General features: G+C 39.1%; 1 pseudogene; it reads right to left on the reverse strand.

Annotated features, from left to right (window-relative positions):
- Window positions 1-7,141: 7,141 nt before the first annotated feature.
- On the reverse strand, window positions 7,142-15,525 carry LOC102425906 (annotated as a pseudogene).
- Between the last annotated feature and the right edge of the window lie 2,738 nt (window positions 15,526-18,263).

Genomic DNA, 18,263 nt, shown 5'->3' on the forward strand with positions numbered 1-18,263 from the left:
TTGCTCCTTCCACCTCTGCTCCTCTCAAGCATGATCCTGTTACCGCGTGCAAAACATATATACTGGAAACGCAGATGGTTCTCCTGTGGGGCCGTAGGAGTCGCACAAAATTTCTTGGGTACGGCCTTTGGTTTCCCTAGCCTCCTCAGCGGGTGGGGTCAGAGTTAAACACCTTTGATCTCACGCCGTCCTTTCCTAGATCCCTCTCAGGGTCCGCTCTTCCACGACGGTCCATGTTTTTTGAGCCCAAAGGACGCGCGAGTCGCTAGGGTCATCCGATCCCCAGCCCGCATGCAGGCGGGGCGCGCTGACAAAACCGTCGGGTGGTAGCAGCGACGACGGCACACGAATCCGCCCCGAGGTCGAGCCTTTGTTAGAAGAAACCGGGACCGCGCTCCGAAGGCGACGCGTGCTTCCAGCGCCCGCGGTGCCGGCGGGGCAGTCGTGGCGCGGCGCTGGCCCCCGTCGCTCAGCCAGGCAGCGTCAGCGTTTACTGCAGGGACTCTTAACGCTTCCTGTCAACACATATGGCAGAGAACGCCTCAGCCGTAACATTGCCGTTTTCGCAGTTACTGCTTTCAATGTGTGCGCGGAGAAGGCGGCCTGGTTTCCCCCGGAGGAGGCACGTCCTGGCCACGGAACACGCCCCCGCCCCCAGGCTCTGCGGTGCTTAACCGGGCGCGGGACGGTAATTACTCTCCGTGTCCCTCGAGTCGCCGGTTCAGTCCTTCCGCCTGGGTCCCAGAGATAATTCCGTGTTACCAAGTTTGAATAAAGAGCTGTGCGCCCTGCACATGATTGCTGACTCGCTTCCAAAGGGAGGAATTCATCCAGCCCCTCAGAATTCTTCACCGCACTGAGCTGTACGCTACTGACAAACACGTGCAATGCCTCCCCACGGTACTGAAGACATTGTTAGGGGAGGGAGCATTTTAAACTACTTCCACAACTGCTGGAATTGACACAGGGAGCTCCTTCTCCCGGAGCAGAGGTTGAAGGTTCACTCTCTGTTAGGACCAGTGTTCAGGCTCGTTCACTGCTGAACTGGAGGGAAGAGCGCTTAAGAAGCTAGGAAATGAAACGGCAGCCAGGGAAGCTGGTAATACCTCGCTGGTTATTTTATGTGAACACGAGTGTTGGGCATTGGATCAGTTCTAAAGTTAGCATATTGTACACGGAAGATTTCCTGCTCCACTTTCAACAACTGGTTTGCGTTGAGCAGACTCAAGGGCAGAGCTCTGAACTGAAAGGTCACTGTCCTGAAGCACCCCCTACCCTCCCTGAGGAGTCCGGAATTCCAGGGTTGTGTTTAGCCTCAGGTGGCTTCCACACCTCTTTACATGTGACATCATAGACTCAAATAGACCTAACTTCCCCCACCCCTACCCCCACCCTAGATAAATAGGACCTGTCCTGGCCCTAGCCTGTTTTTAAAAGTTAAACTCACATATGGGAACAACCCTATCATTTGCACTAGAAAAGTCCTATAACCAAAAGTCCCTACTCCAACTCACCTGATATTTTACCATTATGTTTAATCCCTTTCAGTCTATTTCTCTAGCACAAAGCCATAATCCAGGGGAAGGTAATATTTTAAGCCTTACTAGTTATTTATACCTAATTCATCAGATTGTTTCCCCAAAGCAGCTTCTGATGGCAGGGACTATAATGATGACATATGCTGATGCTGTGTAGGTAGGAGAGGAAAATGTGGTTTAACTTTGAAGGCAATATATGGAGAGTACAGATGTATAGACAATAAAGTGCCCCCCATGTGATACTTACACGGTAAGAGCTCCAAAACACTGGCCTTAAAAGGATGGAAGACAGGATGCATTTACCAATTAAATGATTTGACAAATATTTCTTTTCAAATCCCTTTGTAAAGTATCTTCAGCAGGAACTCTGCATCTGTGCTCATACAAAATGGTGACATAACAGCTATATGATCAGGGTATTCAGTAATCAGAAGTGATGATGCATCTTTGTTATTCATCACTGACTACTTAGTTCTAACTCATATGAACAGCACATACAGATATAGCCAAATCTTCCATTTGTTCTTTTTTTTAAACAAATGGGTGCTTTACAGATTAGTTTTCTCTGACAATCTTCCCATAGTTGAACTAAGATGGACTTCACAGTTTCAACTATGATTAAAAGGAGAAGTAAAACCTCACCTTAAACAAGGCTGGCTAACTGTGATTCTGTAATAATAAACTGAACTCCAGGACCTTAGAGAGTAAGCTAATAAATATTTGTGGATGGTATAGCTTGATCTTCCCAATTGTGATTCTCTAAATACTTTCTCTAAATAATTCTCTGTGAAAGACAGGAATTCTTTCTTTGGGATTCCCCTTCCCAATGGCTGGATTCAGGAGGGGAATTACTGTCTACTAGAGATAAGCCACATAACTGAAGAAAAGCCTCAAGGCCTTCACCATTCCAGGGAATGCACACAGCACCCATGGGGGGGGGGGGGGAGGATGTTTCTCAGCAGAGAGCCTACCCGCTGTTTTTAAGGGCCCTCCTGTCATTTCCCCGTGCCACCTGAGCAGCTGCACAGAAGCAATGTGGAGACCAAGTTAGCAGAGGGAAAGTTTAGAATGATATCCTTCTTTTCTCCCTTTCTCAACACCTAGTAAAGAACTGGTTACCTAAAACCAAACTGGTTTCCTGAAACACTATACAGTAGTGTTTGGGGAAAAGTTAATATTCTGGCTAGATTAGGGTTAGATTGCTTTTTTTGAAAAAGTCTAGAAGCGTTAGATCAGATCAAAACACATTATAACATGTATTTTTCATAGGGATTGACTTCCCTATTTTCACTTCCATCTTAGCCCCTAGATAGGAACGGCAGGAGGTTAGGGTGGAGGTGTGTGGGAAAGGGATGCCAGGGCTCAAAAGAGGCAGTACATGCAAGAATTAAAATTAAGGATTTTATAATACTTTGGGGATGAAATCATCCCTCCCACAGCATGTTTCTGCCTTTCAGACATATTTTCTTTTTTCAAATATATTTTTATTGATTTCAGAGAGGAAGGGAGAGGGAGAGAGAGATAGAAACATCAATGATGAGAGAGAATCATTGATTGGCTGCCTCCCGCATGCCCCCCACTAGGGATCAAGCCCGCAACCCAGGCATGTGCCCTTGACCGGAATCGAACCCGGGACCCTTCAGCCTGCACGCTGATGCTCTATCCACTGAGCCAAACCAGCCAGGGCCAGACATATTTTCAATAATATTTTATAAATCACAAGAAGTCAGCCTCTATTTGTGAAAAGTTTTATGAAAAGTTTTGAAGTTGTTTTTCCCCTAGTATAAGCTTGATAATCTTTTTTTTTTATCAGACATTTTGTAGCCTATCATAGTTAAATTTTTTTCAGATGTCTTATAGTTTTGTAAGTGTGGAGAAAATAAATAATGCATGGTGATTATTTGTGTGACCTCTGAAAAAAGATGGCTTGACTTCAAAAGCTGGCTACTGAGTAACTTGGGCAAGTTCCTGAGCATCTATAAACATAAACGTGCGTTTCCTCTTCTCTAGAATGGGGACTACAGTATTAACGGCTTCATAGATTATTGGGAGGACTACATGGGACAATGCTCATAAAGTGCTTAGTGCAATGCTTGGCAGACTCCAAAGTGTTAGCTATTGTTAGTAGTGCACTTTAAAATGCACTGACAGGCCTGGCTGGCATGGCTCAGTGGTTGAGCATCAACCTATGAACCAGGAGACCATGGTGCGATTCCCAGTCAGGGCATGTACAGCTCGATCCCCAGTAGGAGATGTGCAGGAGGCAACTCATCAATGATTCTCTCTCATCATTGATGTTCTATCTCTCCCTCTCCCTTCCTCTCTGAAATCAATAAAAATATTTTTTAAATGCACTGACAGCATATAGTATATCATCCACACTAGAACACTTTTGAGAGTTAATTAATAGACAATAATAGTAATTACACAGGGACAACATATGTAAAACTAGGACAACTGCAGCAAATAGTGAGCCTATAATTTCCAACTTTATTACCTTCTTCTGATCTACCTCCCATCTCAAATTTTCCCTGGTATGAATCATAATCTGTTTCAATATGTATACTTTTTCTAAATCATAACACTATTAAATCAACAAAAGAAAAGGGTAAATACTGCTGCCTACTTCCCTTCAATGGAGGCTTTCACTTAAGAATATTATCTTTGAGTAACAAAACTGCTTTTCCTACTTACTTAAGCTGACATAATAGCTTTACTTTTTTTTGTATAGTATTTTGTCTTAAAAAAAAAACACTATTCAGCATCAAATCTGCCATGAAAATAGCCAATATATAGGCATCAAGCATAATCAGAGGTATAGTAAGAGGCTAAATGCTCTGCTCTAAGATGTTACATAAAAACTGTTTTTTAGTTAAGCATGTCATTTCTATTTGAAAGTAGGAGTAAATCATTGTTGATGATGACCACATCATAATCAAAATACTGGAAAAGTCTCACCCAAATCTGGTTCAATAAGTATTTGTAAAATGATATTTCTTAGTTGGATTTTCTAAAATAATTCTGGATATACATTTATACTCATATTTTCCTCAGTTGGAAAGAAATTTATTTTATGGGAATTGACAGCAAATTTCCTTCAAAATGCTGATCTGAGTAATATATTTTTTATATTTCCTCTCTCTTCTGTTTTCCTTAGTCTAATCCCTTTAAATCAATGCCATTAAATTAATGTCATTAAATTAATGTCAACCATCAGATCATACAGTATTTTAGTTTTCTTCATTTTTTATTTTCTTGTTCTTCCAGTTTTCCTCTAAAATGGACACTAAGTTTCTCTTCCTTCTACCTCTGGAAACTCCCTCTGAGGGTTTTAGTTTTCTTATACAAAACTTTACATAGTATTTTTTCATATCTCCTGCCATATAGCATATCAAGCTACTTATAGAAATGTCACTTTCCTTCCAAAGCGTTTGTACTTCTTTATGTCAAAATAAATATATAGAGAAGAAATAGTTTTCAAATATTTATTTTACAATTTTCAACATAATTTTTCTTTTTCAGTCTTGATATTTTATTTCATTTACCTGATTTCTGACCACCCTACCTCATACATAACTGATATTTCTATTTTGTCTTCCGAAGTAATGAAACAGCCAATAAATTTTTTCTCAATATTATTGTCTTTCAGAAAAGTTATGGCACTGGCATTACAATTTATTAATTAGTGACCTTGGACAAATAATTTATTTTCTCTGTGCAGTAGTTCACGATCTATAAAATGAAATGAGAAGGCCTATTTTATCTACCTCATAGGATTATCAGGGCACCAAATGAGAAGAAGTACATGAAAGCACACTATAAACACCAAATAAAAGATCATTATCATTAATAAAATATCCTAAGCCATATTCAATGTCCATTGACATAGTGGTTCTATAGTATACATACTTTAGAATACATATTGAATGCAAAGTTTATTTCCTAAAGCCTATGGCCTATAAGAGGAAGTAGATATAAACTCATTCACCTTTCATATAAAAATTCAGGTCATTAATTCAGATGCCAAAACTTAAGGAGTTTTTATAATTGAGACACTGGCTACATTTTACTCTATGAGAACATTGCCAGGCAATTTAGAAGTGTTAATTTTAGGGAGAACATTTGGCTTATTTAAAGAAAATAAGCTTTTAAAACATAGAATCTGAGAATTCTCAGTAGCAGTTGAATAAATAGGAAGGGACTGTGGAGGTCATCTGGTTTCTAATTTTACAGGTAAAGAACCTCAGGTTTGAAGACTTGCCCAAAGTCACACTCCTGGTTAGTGGCAGAAGCATAATTAGAACGCATTTCCCCCCCCCAGTTCAGTATGTGTTCAACTATACCACATCGCCACCACTATAATCCAGACAACGAACAACCAGAAACCACCAAAGAAATGTGTGACAGATAGAACTACTTAAATTTTTTAAACTTCTGTTGGCAAAAGATACCACAAAGTTAAAAGACCTAGGACAGTATGAGAGAAAATATGTATAAGAATTAATAGCTAATATCTATAACACAAGTATAAAGAGCTCTTTAAAACCCAGAAGAAAATAATCCAATAGAAGTATTTTTTTGACATTCAATGTTATTTTATATTAGTTTCCAGTGTACAGCATAGTGATTAGATAATCATATAATTTACAAAGTATCAAGTACCCTCCTGGCATCATACATAGTTACTACAATATTATTGTCTATATTCTCTATGCTGTACTTTATATCCCCATGACTATTTTGTAACTACCAATTTGTCCATCTTAATCCCTTCACCATTTTTCACCCAATCCCCCTAATTCTCTCCCCTCTGGCAACCATCAGTTTGTTTTTCAATAGAGGTATTTACAAAAGACATAAACCAGCAGTTCACAAAAAAGAAATACAAAGGCATTAAAAATCAGGTGGGGAGCAACCCTATTTTAGAACCAGGATAACTGAAACTCTAGCTAGCTTTTGCTGTTTTATTGCAGTTGGGGTAGTACCTTTTCAGTGCTCTAGAGAGGAGCCGAAGAAACAAAGGGTGCTCCTCTGACCTTGACAGAAAGGGAAGTGAACTAATGTGATGACAAATAAATTGGCATTAAACTGGCTTAAACATGGTCCCAGAAACTAGACACAGAGTCTTTCTGATGCTGCTGTCCATGACTGTCTATAGGGAAGCTCAACAGTACTACCTCCAAAGGTCAGGCCTGGGCACACACTGGTGGACCCCCTCTTTGGGCATATTCCCCTAGGCCAGACCACCAGGCTTCTGGATATGTATTTGCCACAGTGTGACCAAATTCCAATGATTACACTGTGGAAACTATGGATTTTAAGATTTTAGTTTCCTCAGCTAAGGGCTGAACAGGGTGAGATGGTAGCAAATGTTCTCACAAATCAAAAGTGCTGTAATGAGTTTAAGGCCCTGAAGGGAATTAACTCTCCAATTCCCCCAACTCACGAACTAAGGTTCTGTTGGGGCTGGAGAATCCTGGGAAGGATCTAAGGAGGCAAGTGCAGGAGTAGCCATAGGAAAGAGGAAAGAGAAGAATGCCTCTCTGCCTCTGTTTGTAAGGTGAAGTCTCTCTACTCTTCACACTTTCTTGGATTTGCTTCCTGCCAATTATTATAAAGACAAGTAATAGAGAAAAAATATGGGATCAAATAGAAGAAGAGAAAGAGAAAAAAGTAGGCTTAAGATAATTTCTTTAAAAAGACTAACACAAGACTTAAAACTAGGACATGAAGTTAAAAAAATTATGTTCAATCATCTCTGAACTTTTTATTGGCCTTCTGCACCCCAAGGGGTGCCCCGCTTCTGCTGCCTTAATACCTCAGAACTTCGGTGTCTTGACCTCAGACACCACGTTGCTGGATGGATTGCATGGAGTGGCTGTTGTCCAGGGCGTCACCAAGATGGAAGTCCTCCCCTTCTTCTGGCAGGTGGTGGTAGGTGGCAATCTTAGCCTCCAGCTTGACCTTGCAGTTCAGCAGGCTGTATACTCCTGGGCCTGGCGCTGCCCCTTTGCCCGGACCTGGGCCAGCTCTGACTCCAGCTGCAGCAGGATCCTGTTGAGATGTTCCATCTTCATGGCATAGTGCATCTCCACCTCGCTCAGGCTGTTCTCCAAGCTGGACTTTAGATTCCTCATTCAGGTCAGGTCAGTCTCCAAGGACTGGACTGTATGTCTCAGCTCTGTGTCATCTCAGCAGCTTCTATCTCAGTGGTCTGCAAGGTGACCACTGTGGTGCTCTCCTCAGTCTGCTGGGACCAATTCTTGTCTAGCTTTTCTTGATTATTTTGAGCCAGCTCGTCATACTGGGACTGAATGACTGCCATGATCTTGCTGAGGTCCCAAGATTGGGGGCATCCAACTTCACAGTCAACTCAGAGGTGGCAATCTGGTTTTGTTGATCATTCACTTCTTCCTTGGGATTCTTCTTCTTGAGGAGCAGCTCTTCTTTGAGAGCCTTAATCTCTCTCTCCAGCTGCAGATGAGTGAGATGGATGTCATCAATGACCTTTCGGAGACCAATGATGTCACTCTCCACAGACTGGCTCATGGCCAGCTACGTCTCATACTTGACTCTGAAGTCATCAGCAGCAAGATGGGCTGATGTCAATCTGCAGAACAATGCAGGCATTGTCCACAGAATTTGCAAAGATCTGAGTTCTCAGGACCTGGGTGGTTTTGAAGTAATGTCCCCTGTCTCTGACCTGGGGTCCCTTCTTCTTCAGGTGTTCCCAGATTTTGCTCTCCGGTCTCCGATTATCAGCCTCCAGGCTTCTCACCTTTACCAAGTAGGAGGCCAGATAGTCATGCAGGCATTGTATAGCCTTCTCACTGTGGATACCCCTATGCCTGCCACACACTGGGCCATTCCTGCAGCCAGGCCCCCAGACACTCTGTGGATGTGGAGAGCGGGCGGTACAACCTGAGGGAAAAGTTCATTACATCTGGCTGCTTCTTCCTCCATAGCTGCTGGATGTACTTGTATGCCATCTTGGCTTGCCAGCAAAATATTTTTAAAAGACTAAAATAAGTTTGTAGAAAACAAACAGGTGAAGGGAGAGAGAAAATGAGAGTTTAAAAAAATCACCAAAAACAGCAAGTAGAGAAAAAAAATTAAGGCTAAATTCTCCTAAAAGCCACAAACAAGATCGATTTCAAAATATTATATAAGGGAAAAGTTTTAAAAAAATAAGAAATGAATAACATTGACATTGAGTATAGATAAACTAAAAAACAATCCATACTATAAAAAATAATAGTTGTGAATTAGTTAAAAAGAAAGGAAACTGCTAAAGGCCATTCCATTTCTGAGTGTGTCTGATATCCCAGGACACAGGATCCTGCTGTACCAAGTGCCTCTGAGTAGAAAATGAGTGGAACAGAGGGCAACCTTGACTGCAGACATTGAGGCTCCCCACTGTTCCTCTCAGCTACCTTTGGAAGCCAGTATCTGACTTTTACAGCTGATCCAAGCAGCACAGCCTGGCCTCTGTAAACTCCTCCCAAGCTTCTGACTCACTCCTCTTCTTCAATACATCCTTATCAGAACAATAAATTATGATGCCAGTTAATAGATAACCTGCCTGCACAAGATTACCTTGCTAGGAAGTTGTAGAACTGGAATATGAACCCAGCAGCCTGAGACAGAGTGTAAGTGCCATTCACTTCTATGTGGCCCTGTGACTACTTTTACTGCCTGTATCAATAGATTTTCCACATCGTATTTTGGCCAACATTTTCACTTTTAATCACTGGGGATTTTTTTCTCGTAACTCACAATCTTCTATTGAATAAAAACAAAAGCAGTTTTGATTTCACCTTGAAATACTTCCTGTTTCTTTGTCTTCCTCTTCCTCTGCTCCTTTAAAACAAAAGCTGGTCCCTTTCTTCTCTTTCTCTCTCTTTTTCTATTTGAAAGGCAATGTGTATGCATTGTAGAAAATAAAGGACTTACAAAGTATACAAAATAAAAGGGAAATATTCCACCAAGTAGAAACAATAGGATCCTGATAATGGTGCTATTCATGACTAGAGTCACATCTTCTGTATTCATGGGATTAAATATAAAGAAATAAGCCATTCTGCCCTAGCCAGTTTGGCTCAGTGGATAGAGCGTCGGCCTGCGGACTGAGGGGTCCCAGGTTCAATCCCTGGTGAGAGCGTGCAGGAGGCAGCTGATTAATGATTCTCATCGTTGATGTTTCTTTCTATCTCTCTCTCCCTTCCTCTCTGAAATCAATTATATATTATTTTTTTTAAAGAAATAAGCCATTCCAATTTGGTACTGCAGAAGTTTACCTTGGAATGATGATACTGTGTTTTCATCTCATTTATAATCACTTTATCTCATTTTACCAAAAACCATCTGTGTTGGAATCTTGGTGATAATCATTCTTTATACATGTGTAATGGAGTATAACAAAAACAGAGTGAGCATGGCTCCCATACTGATATGCTATACAGTGTGTAATATTTTTGCCTTTAATGTATAGGACTCACTGATGCTTCTGAGTGACTAATAGAGAAGGTAGTTCAAGAATCATTACCAACATAAATTTCCATCCACAGACTCTACCTTTTACTTTCTCACACCACCTCATTTAAAGTCTTTTGTATTGAAAAATATGTAATAGCCCTAAAAGAAGGTATTATGTTTCATCTGTTGCTCCAAAAGAAGCAAAAAAAACTAGACTATTAACCCGCTGTGTAATCCCTGCACAGACTACAATGCCTTTCAGTGGGAAGCCAGGCTCCGCCAAGAGCAGGGAGGATTGCAGTTTAAACATTGCAGGGTAAAGTTCAACATTTGTTCCATTCACAGAACTCCCACTGACATCAGTGAGAGTTGTGTGAGGAGTAGAATTTTTTTCTCAGTTAAATGGTTTCTGTAATGCCTTCTATTTTGCCAGAACATATCACACAAAGAATGTAATAAAGAAAATATATGTAGTACTCCCCCTTTTTTTTTCCAGGCCTACTCTTGATTTCAATAAAATGTCATTTACAAAAAAAGCATTTTTCTTACAGGACATGATGTAGAAGGTAAATAAGCCATTTTGCTAAGAATGTAAGGACTCATTCTAGACTCATCTGTTTGCAATTTTTGAGATTTTTTTTTTTGGCCTGTGATATAAAAATCACAATTGAATTCAGTCAATAGCCTTTGAACCTCTGAAATTGTATGCCCTATGATATAGCATAATTGACTGATTGGGAACATGGAATTCTTAAAGTTATTAGGCCAAGGTATGTGGAGCTAAATATCAATTCCACAAATATCCCTGGGTAATAAAGGCCACTAAAGAGAAAAAAAATGAAGGCATTGAATTTTATAATTGTTGGAAGGATAGACAATGAATATTAGTAAAGAGTTTGAACACTACAATGTAATTTTATTAATAAAATAAAATTAATGAAAATAAAGTACAGTGGGGCCTTGACTTACGAGTGTCCCGACTAACGAGTTTTTTGAGATACCAGCTGTCTCTTGGCCGATTTTTTGCATTGAGTTGATAGAGTAATTTGAGTTAACGAGCTCCTTAACGAGCTCGGTCTCGGTCTCGGTCTCGGAATGAATTAATTAAACTTGTAAGTCAAGGCCCCACTGTATTTTAATAAATAAATATTCATAATTTATAATTAGCCTATTGTTACGTGACTTGTAATTTTAAGGGATCTTTTAGGGAAGAGAAAATATTAGAATGTTAAAATATTAAGTTTATTTTAAGAGAAAGAAAAAATATTAAGTTTTCTTTTTTTAAATCACTATAGTAATTACCTGATTAACATTTCTACCAGTTTGAGAAATTACACATTAATTGAAATTGCAAATTAATTTCAGTGTATAACATTAGAATTTATGGTTATCTTTTACACTTAAGATTTAAAAAGAAAATCTGAGGTTTTTTATAGATTCAAATCTGGTCTGTATTTTGCTTAATCTTCAGAAATATTTTAAAACAGATGGGATTCTAAACATCAATAGTATTCTATAAAAAGCTTTGGCACGATGTATTCATACTTCACATAAGGGAGATGCTCTTATTTTTCTGTTGCTCAGGAAAGTTTTTAAAAAGGCAATCTGGAAAAAAAGAAAGCTGACAGAAAATATAAACAAATTGGAAAACAAAATAAGGATTCTGGCCTATATAGTAGCTTACTCCCTGTTATCTCCAACCATTGTCCAATTGCAACATTTTGGGAATGAATTTTAGTTTCTACAGAGGTCCCATTCCTCCTGCAAACTGTATCTGTGCCAGGCCTTTCAGAAACTCATGATGTCATACCAACTACGATTTATTAATGGTGTGCTCAAACAGTAACAACAAATGATCAGATAGAACCAACAGTTGCAGAGTATTTATTATGGACCCAGTAGTGGGCCAGGCATCTCACAAGTGCTATCTCATAAAGTAATTTAAGAGGTCCCAGCTTATGAAGTTTTAGATAAATCTGTAAGGTCTATGGGAATTTCAGAAAGAATCAGTTGTTCCGTGATCGGGGGAAATCATAAAAATCCCCACTTATGAGTAACCATGATAAATAGGCTGTCAATTCTTTTGTGGTCTTTTGAGTTGGGGGCTAGTCACCAGATGTGTGGGATGATATGGCAGTTTTAAAATATGTGCACAAAGTTTTTGACAATCCTTTCCCCAAAAGTGCAACCTATGTTGCTTCTGCTTCGACCAATACCCTACAGAGGAAATGGCACTACGTGACTTCCCAGGGGAGGGCATAAAAGGCAATGTGCTTCTACTCTGTTCACTGGAATACTGGCTTTTGAAGACAACTGCTACCAAGCAAGCATTCTGTCTGCCCTGAGGCCATCATGTGAAAGAAAGGTCAACTTAACCCTCATGGAGAGATCAGAGGAAGAGGCCTGTGACTACATGCACCCACTCTGCCTGCACCCGCATCCCACTATCTGTTAGAGCAGCAGCCATCATCACATGAGAAACCTCGAGAGCCAGGACTGCCCAGCCAAGCCCTTCCCATATTTCTGATCCAGAGAAAATACAAGATATAATGGTTATTGCATTTAATTCAGTAAATCTTGAGATCACATTATTACACAGCAATAGTAACAAGAACAGATACTACCCAGGTTCAACAAAAGTTTTTCCCACGTTTGCTTCATCTGTTCCCCTTTTTTTCTTTGCTGAAATATTTTAAAGTGAATCCCAGACATTGTGTCATGTCAAGCATCATAGTGATACTTTAGTATGAATAGCTAAAAAGAATGGACATTTTCTTACATAACCAAAATGTCATTATTACACTTAACAAAATTAATAGTTCTCCAGCATCCTTTAATATCCAAGACCATAATCAAATTTCCTGATTGTCTCAAAAAAATGTTTTTACAGTTCTTAGAATCAGGATACAAACAACATCTATACAAAACATTTGGTTGCTGTGCCTCTCAGCTTCTTTTCATCTGAAACAGTCACTCTCTCCCCTTTCCTTTCCTCCCTGCCTTTAAGGAGGGGCAGAAACCATGTTAAGTTGTTTGAGGAATGTTTGCTTTCTTGTGATGTCATTTAACTTCCTCCTTTATACCCTGTTGTTCCTGTACATGAAAGTTGGATGAAAAGAATTTAGTAGATTCAGGGTCAACTCCCCCCACCCAATGAAGTGGCACATCATCACATCAGGAGACATATGATATCTGGTTTTTCCACTTTAGAGATGCTAAGATTGACCTGTCATGTGCTGACAGCATTATTATCCCTCATGGTAATGTTCCCATCTGCCTTTCAACCAAAGGTTTCATTCAATCATCATTGAATCATCATGGCTACCGGACTGTCATTGCTTCTATGCCTTTTCAGTAGATAATACTAGGGGAAATGTATATTCAAAAAGGAAAAAAATGCTGAGGGAAATTGTATTTCTAATTCAAATTTAACATTGAACAATGTAATCCTGTAGGATATTTTTACTTAAGTTCTTTGACTTTCTACTTATTTTTCTTACACTGAAAATCTTTGCTCCTAACCTCAATATCATTACTATTTGCAATAAACTATAGTTTATTTTAAATAGCTTCCATATAATAATAGCAATATTGCCTCTAACATTATGATTTCTTTGTACATCTATTAGTTCTTAGAATATGTTCTGTTAAGGTGTACCCTTTATTTATATTTATTTATTTATGTATTTAATTTTTAATCCTCACCTGAGGATGTTTTTCCATTGATTTTTAGAGAGAGTAGAAGAGAGAGGGAAGGACAAAGAGAAATATCAATGTGAGAGAAGCATCGATTGGTTGCCATCTGCACGAGCCCCTACCAGGGCCTGGCTGGGGAGGAGCATGCAACCAAGGTATGTGCCCTTGACCAGAATCGAACCTGGGACCCTTCTGTCCACAGGCCGACACTCTATCCACTGAGCCAAACCAGCTAGGGCTTGAGTCTTATGTTTTGAGATTTCTGTTCATTTTGAAAGACTCTGAAGAATGACAATTAGGCTTTAGGCTGAGTTCCTATAGTAATTCTTAGGCTCTTGACAGCTGTACATTAAGGAAAATTAGTCTTCAGATGAAGTGGTTTCCATAAAAACAAGTCATTTTGGCCTTTCCTCACTGCCTCCCCATCAAACCTTTTTAAAGAGAAAAAGTAGTTTTTGCCTCTTTTTTTCATGGTTATGTACCACTTCTACTGAAATGTGCTTACCTAGTGAAAAGATTTTTGAAGTGGTTAAAAAATAAAATTTAAAATAGGATTTCACTTTACATATATGTTTGTAAGAGGAAAACTAATGACACAATATACCAAATTTTTAATGTTACTGATTTGTGAAGAGTGAAATTTCAAATGATTTAACTTTCATTTTTATCTATAGTTTCTAATTTTCTACAGTGATGGTATACTTCATAATATTAAAGGGAATTATGCTGTTCATTATGTAAAAAGATAATAAAATAATCATTTAAAAATGACTACTTGAATGGCAAATGATTGTTATGGGTACAGAATTTTTGTTTGGGATGATGAAAAAGTTTTAGAAATGGATAATGGTAATGGTTTCACAACAACCATTAATGCCAGTGAATTAAGTACACTATTACCTGGTGTATAAGAATAATAAATATAAATGAGTATTTATTGAAGGACTGAATAAGCATTTTATACACAATAAGTCATTTAATATTTCTCAAAGTCTGTATCATTATTATCTTCACTTGAATATAAAGAAACTGAGGCTAAGTTTATGTCACTGGTCAAAGGCCACTCATAAGTGGCAAAAGCAGGGTCTATTTGACACCAAATCTTTGCTCTTAACATTGTTATAGTCATCTGACCACACTAGCTCTATATTGCGATATAGGGACCTGTTATACAGCATCTTTGTGGTTATAAAATTTTTTCATAACTTTCTAGCTATGAGTTTACCTAAAAACTGCCATGTTTACTTTAAAACTTTAAAAAGTTTTAAATGTTTGTGTTTCTGCTGTTGAAAAATTGGTTAATTGAACTTCCATGAAAATAATTTCCATGATTATTATCCTCATATTTTTATGGTCATGTCAAATAGTGATAATCATTGTACATTTACTCTATTTCAGCTAGGGACAGAGTCAACAAGAAGATGCGATTTAGGATACATTTTACACACATTTTCCCAAGGCAAGGTCAGCAGCACACTGGAGAAAAAAAATCTCACAATTATTTTTCTAAACACAGTGACTTCAGAGTCTCCAGGGTCTGGAGAGAGGACCAGGGTTTGGGTTAGACCTGGGTTTAAGAAACATAGTCACCTCGCACATTCTTCCTTCAATTTGGAAGCTTAAAGTATACTTTGATAGTATACTCCCATGGCAGCACATGGGTCCTCAGACCTACTCCTTACTTCTTTCTCATCCCCCAAAGTTCTCGGGAAGGAGTGCTGGGTAAGGGTTGGCAGAATTGGGGCTCACTAGAATCTTCTGCATGGCTTAGAGCTTCTGCAAGGTCCTGGAACCAACCCATTCTCTTAGATGCCATTATGAATTTCAATTTTGAACCAGACATGTGGCCACATTCTAGCTGGACTATTAATAAGAGCACATTTCTTTGGGCCCTTTCAACTGACCCTTCAAATGCTGAAGACTCCTTTTTGGGATGCAGTCAGTAAGTTACCTGTGGCTGGAAGTGCAGACGAGCAGCCACAGAATGAAAGTGTCCCTACAGGGACCCTGCTTACAACTTTACATTGTGTTGAATTAATTTTCCCAAATAAAATTTAATTTATTCATGTCAAAGAACAAATGCTGTTTCCAGTGCTGTAGCGACAAATGTAAATTAAAGAACATTCCAAGCTCACTCCTGAAAGAAATGTGAAAAGCAATTAAAAAATGATCAATATTAACAATTCTTTCAGCATGAGGATGCGAAAGTAAGGTTCGTGCCAAGAATTTGTCCAGTCGTGCAGAACTGAAGTCTGAGCATGCAAGTAACTCAGTTAATCAGGGCCAAAGGAGGATAATGAAATAGGCCTTTGAGGTATCAAAAGAATATATAAAAATTGGGTAAACATGCAGAAAGCAAAACATCCAGAGGCTTGACCCTCTTGAAGTCCAAAAGATCTGACATGGAGAATATTTTCCTCACTCTTTGTTAAGACTCTATGAAAAGTTCTTCACTTGAATTTCTACTGCCCATATATATACCTAAGCCATTGTGTAATTAACCAGCATTAGGCATTCCCATTTGAAAAGAGGGAGTGTCTACCACTGAGAAACGTGCACAAGGAGTAGGAAGTGCATATTCAATGTCCGTTATTTTTGTTCATGGGGGAAGTTGTGGAATAGTGAATCCGAAAGAGAGGTAAGCTCCAAATCACTCATACTTCAATTTGAAATATATTTGTTAATTGTGAATTGCTTCTGTATTTTATCCTCATTGAGGGCAGAATTTCTCAACTTCAAGACTATTGACATTTTGGACCTGATAATTCTTTGCCTGTGCATTATAGGATGTTACCAGCAACCCTGGCTTCCATCATTAGATGCCAGTGTGACAACCAAAAATGCACCCTAGGGAGGCAAAATCGGTCCCAATTGAAAACCACAAATTTACACCAAAATCAAAATTAGTTTCTGATTTCTACTGGCACCCACCAGCTGGATGGTGGGGAAAGTGGCCTAAGAGAGTACAAGGAGAAGCTGGACAGAAAATTTAATTCAGGTAATCAACAAATAATTTATGGAAATTAAATGTATGTCTCTGAGCACCTTATTAAAACCAATTGATAGACAGTGAATGATTGAGGTTGATATAAAAACCAGACATAGTTATCATCACTTTCCCGCCACCAGACCCCAGCTACTGAAGATCAAATCACATACTCCTTTTCTAGAACTGCATGAATTGATACATGTTGTGCAATTGAGAGCTTGCTTATTTTTCATTCATTGACAGCTGGCCCAGCAGAAAGGCTCCAGAGGCTTGGGCCATGCAACCAAATCTCAGAAAGCGTACTGGGCCCAAAAAGATACAGAGGTGATGACTAAGGATTTTAAGAAAGAAGAAAGCACTTCTAACTTCAACATAAATTTGATGGTGTTTCTGACGCATTTAGGCAAAGTATATTTTAGCCCTCTTTATAAGTTTTGTATATGTTTTCTGGACATAAATTTTATTTCTATCAGAAAGTCTTAGGCAAGAGGATACATAATTAGTGCTCTGAAGACAAGTACTACAAAATACAGGCTAAACCTCCTCCTGCTCCCTTCAGGTCACTACCTCCCTCAAGGATAACCACTAGACTGACTTCTAACAACACAGATAACTTTGCCTGTTTTTGTACTGTACCCAAGAAGAATAATGTGTGTTATTTTGTGTCTGGCTTCTCCCACTGGACATTACTTTAATTTTTTAAAAAATATACTGTTTATTGATTTCAGAGAGGAAGAAAGAAGGAGAAATAGAAACATCAATGACGAGAGAGAATCATTGATCAGCTGCTTCCTGCACACCCCACACTGGGGATCAAGTCCACAACCCTGGCATGTAACCTCCTGGTTCATAGATTGACACTCAACCACTGAGCCATGCCCACGGTGCTACTATCCTTGAGGTCACTTAGCTATCACATTCCAGGAGAGCCTCTCAGCCCTGCAAATCTGGGTTAAGAAACCCTCCCATGTGCTTGCAGAGTACCCCGTACTTCCTTCCATTGTCTATTATTTCACCTCACTGTGCTTACTGGACTCCCCTGCTTCCCACACAAGATTCTCAGCTGCATGAAGACAGCAACCATTCGCATGTGCTCACTCACAGTTATATCCCCAGACCTTAGCACAGGTCCCGGAATGAATAAGCACCTTGGTCAATTAGAGGTGTGTGTAGAGGAAAGGAACTATTCCTTCCTACGTGCTGAAAAATGTTTGTCTGATTTGGTAACAGAAACTCATCTGACAGGAACCACAGAAAAGAGGGAACTTATCAGTTTAATTTATTAAATTATGTTAATATAGTTTTGTCTATGAATATTGTCTTTACTGAATTCCTGGAAGGAAGGCATTAGTATGTTTCCTCTGGGCTGAGGGAATATTTATATTCAGGACACACACTAATAAGGTTGGCTCTGCTGTTGGAGAATTCAGTTGGTATAAGAATACCTGGACATCTCATTTTATTTGAGTAGCATTTTATTAGATTTTCTGGAGAGTCACATTTTGCCTGCCACCACTCTTTCTCTTATAGTTCCTACCTCTGCCAAAAATACTCCAAAATAACCT

Source organism: Myotis lucifugus, unplaced genomic scaffold (assembly GCF_000147115.1).
Source record: "Myotis lucifugus unplaced genomic scaffold, Myoluc2.0 scaffold_0, whole genome shotgun sequence".
Classification (NCBI taxonomy): Eukaryota; Metazoa; Chordata; class Mammalia; order Chiroptera; family Vespertilionidae; genus Myotis; species Myotis lucifugus.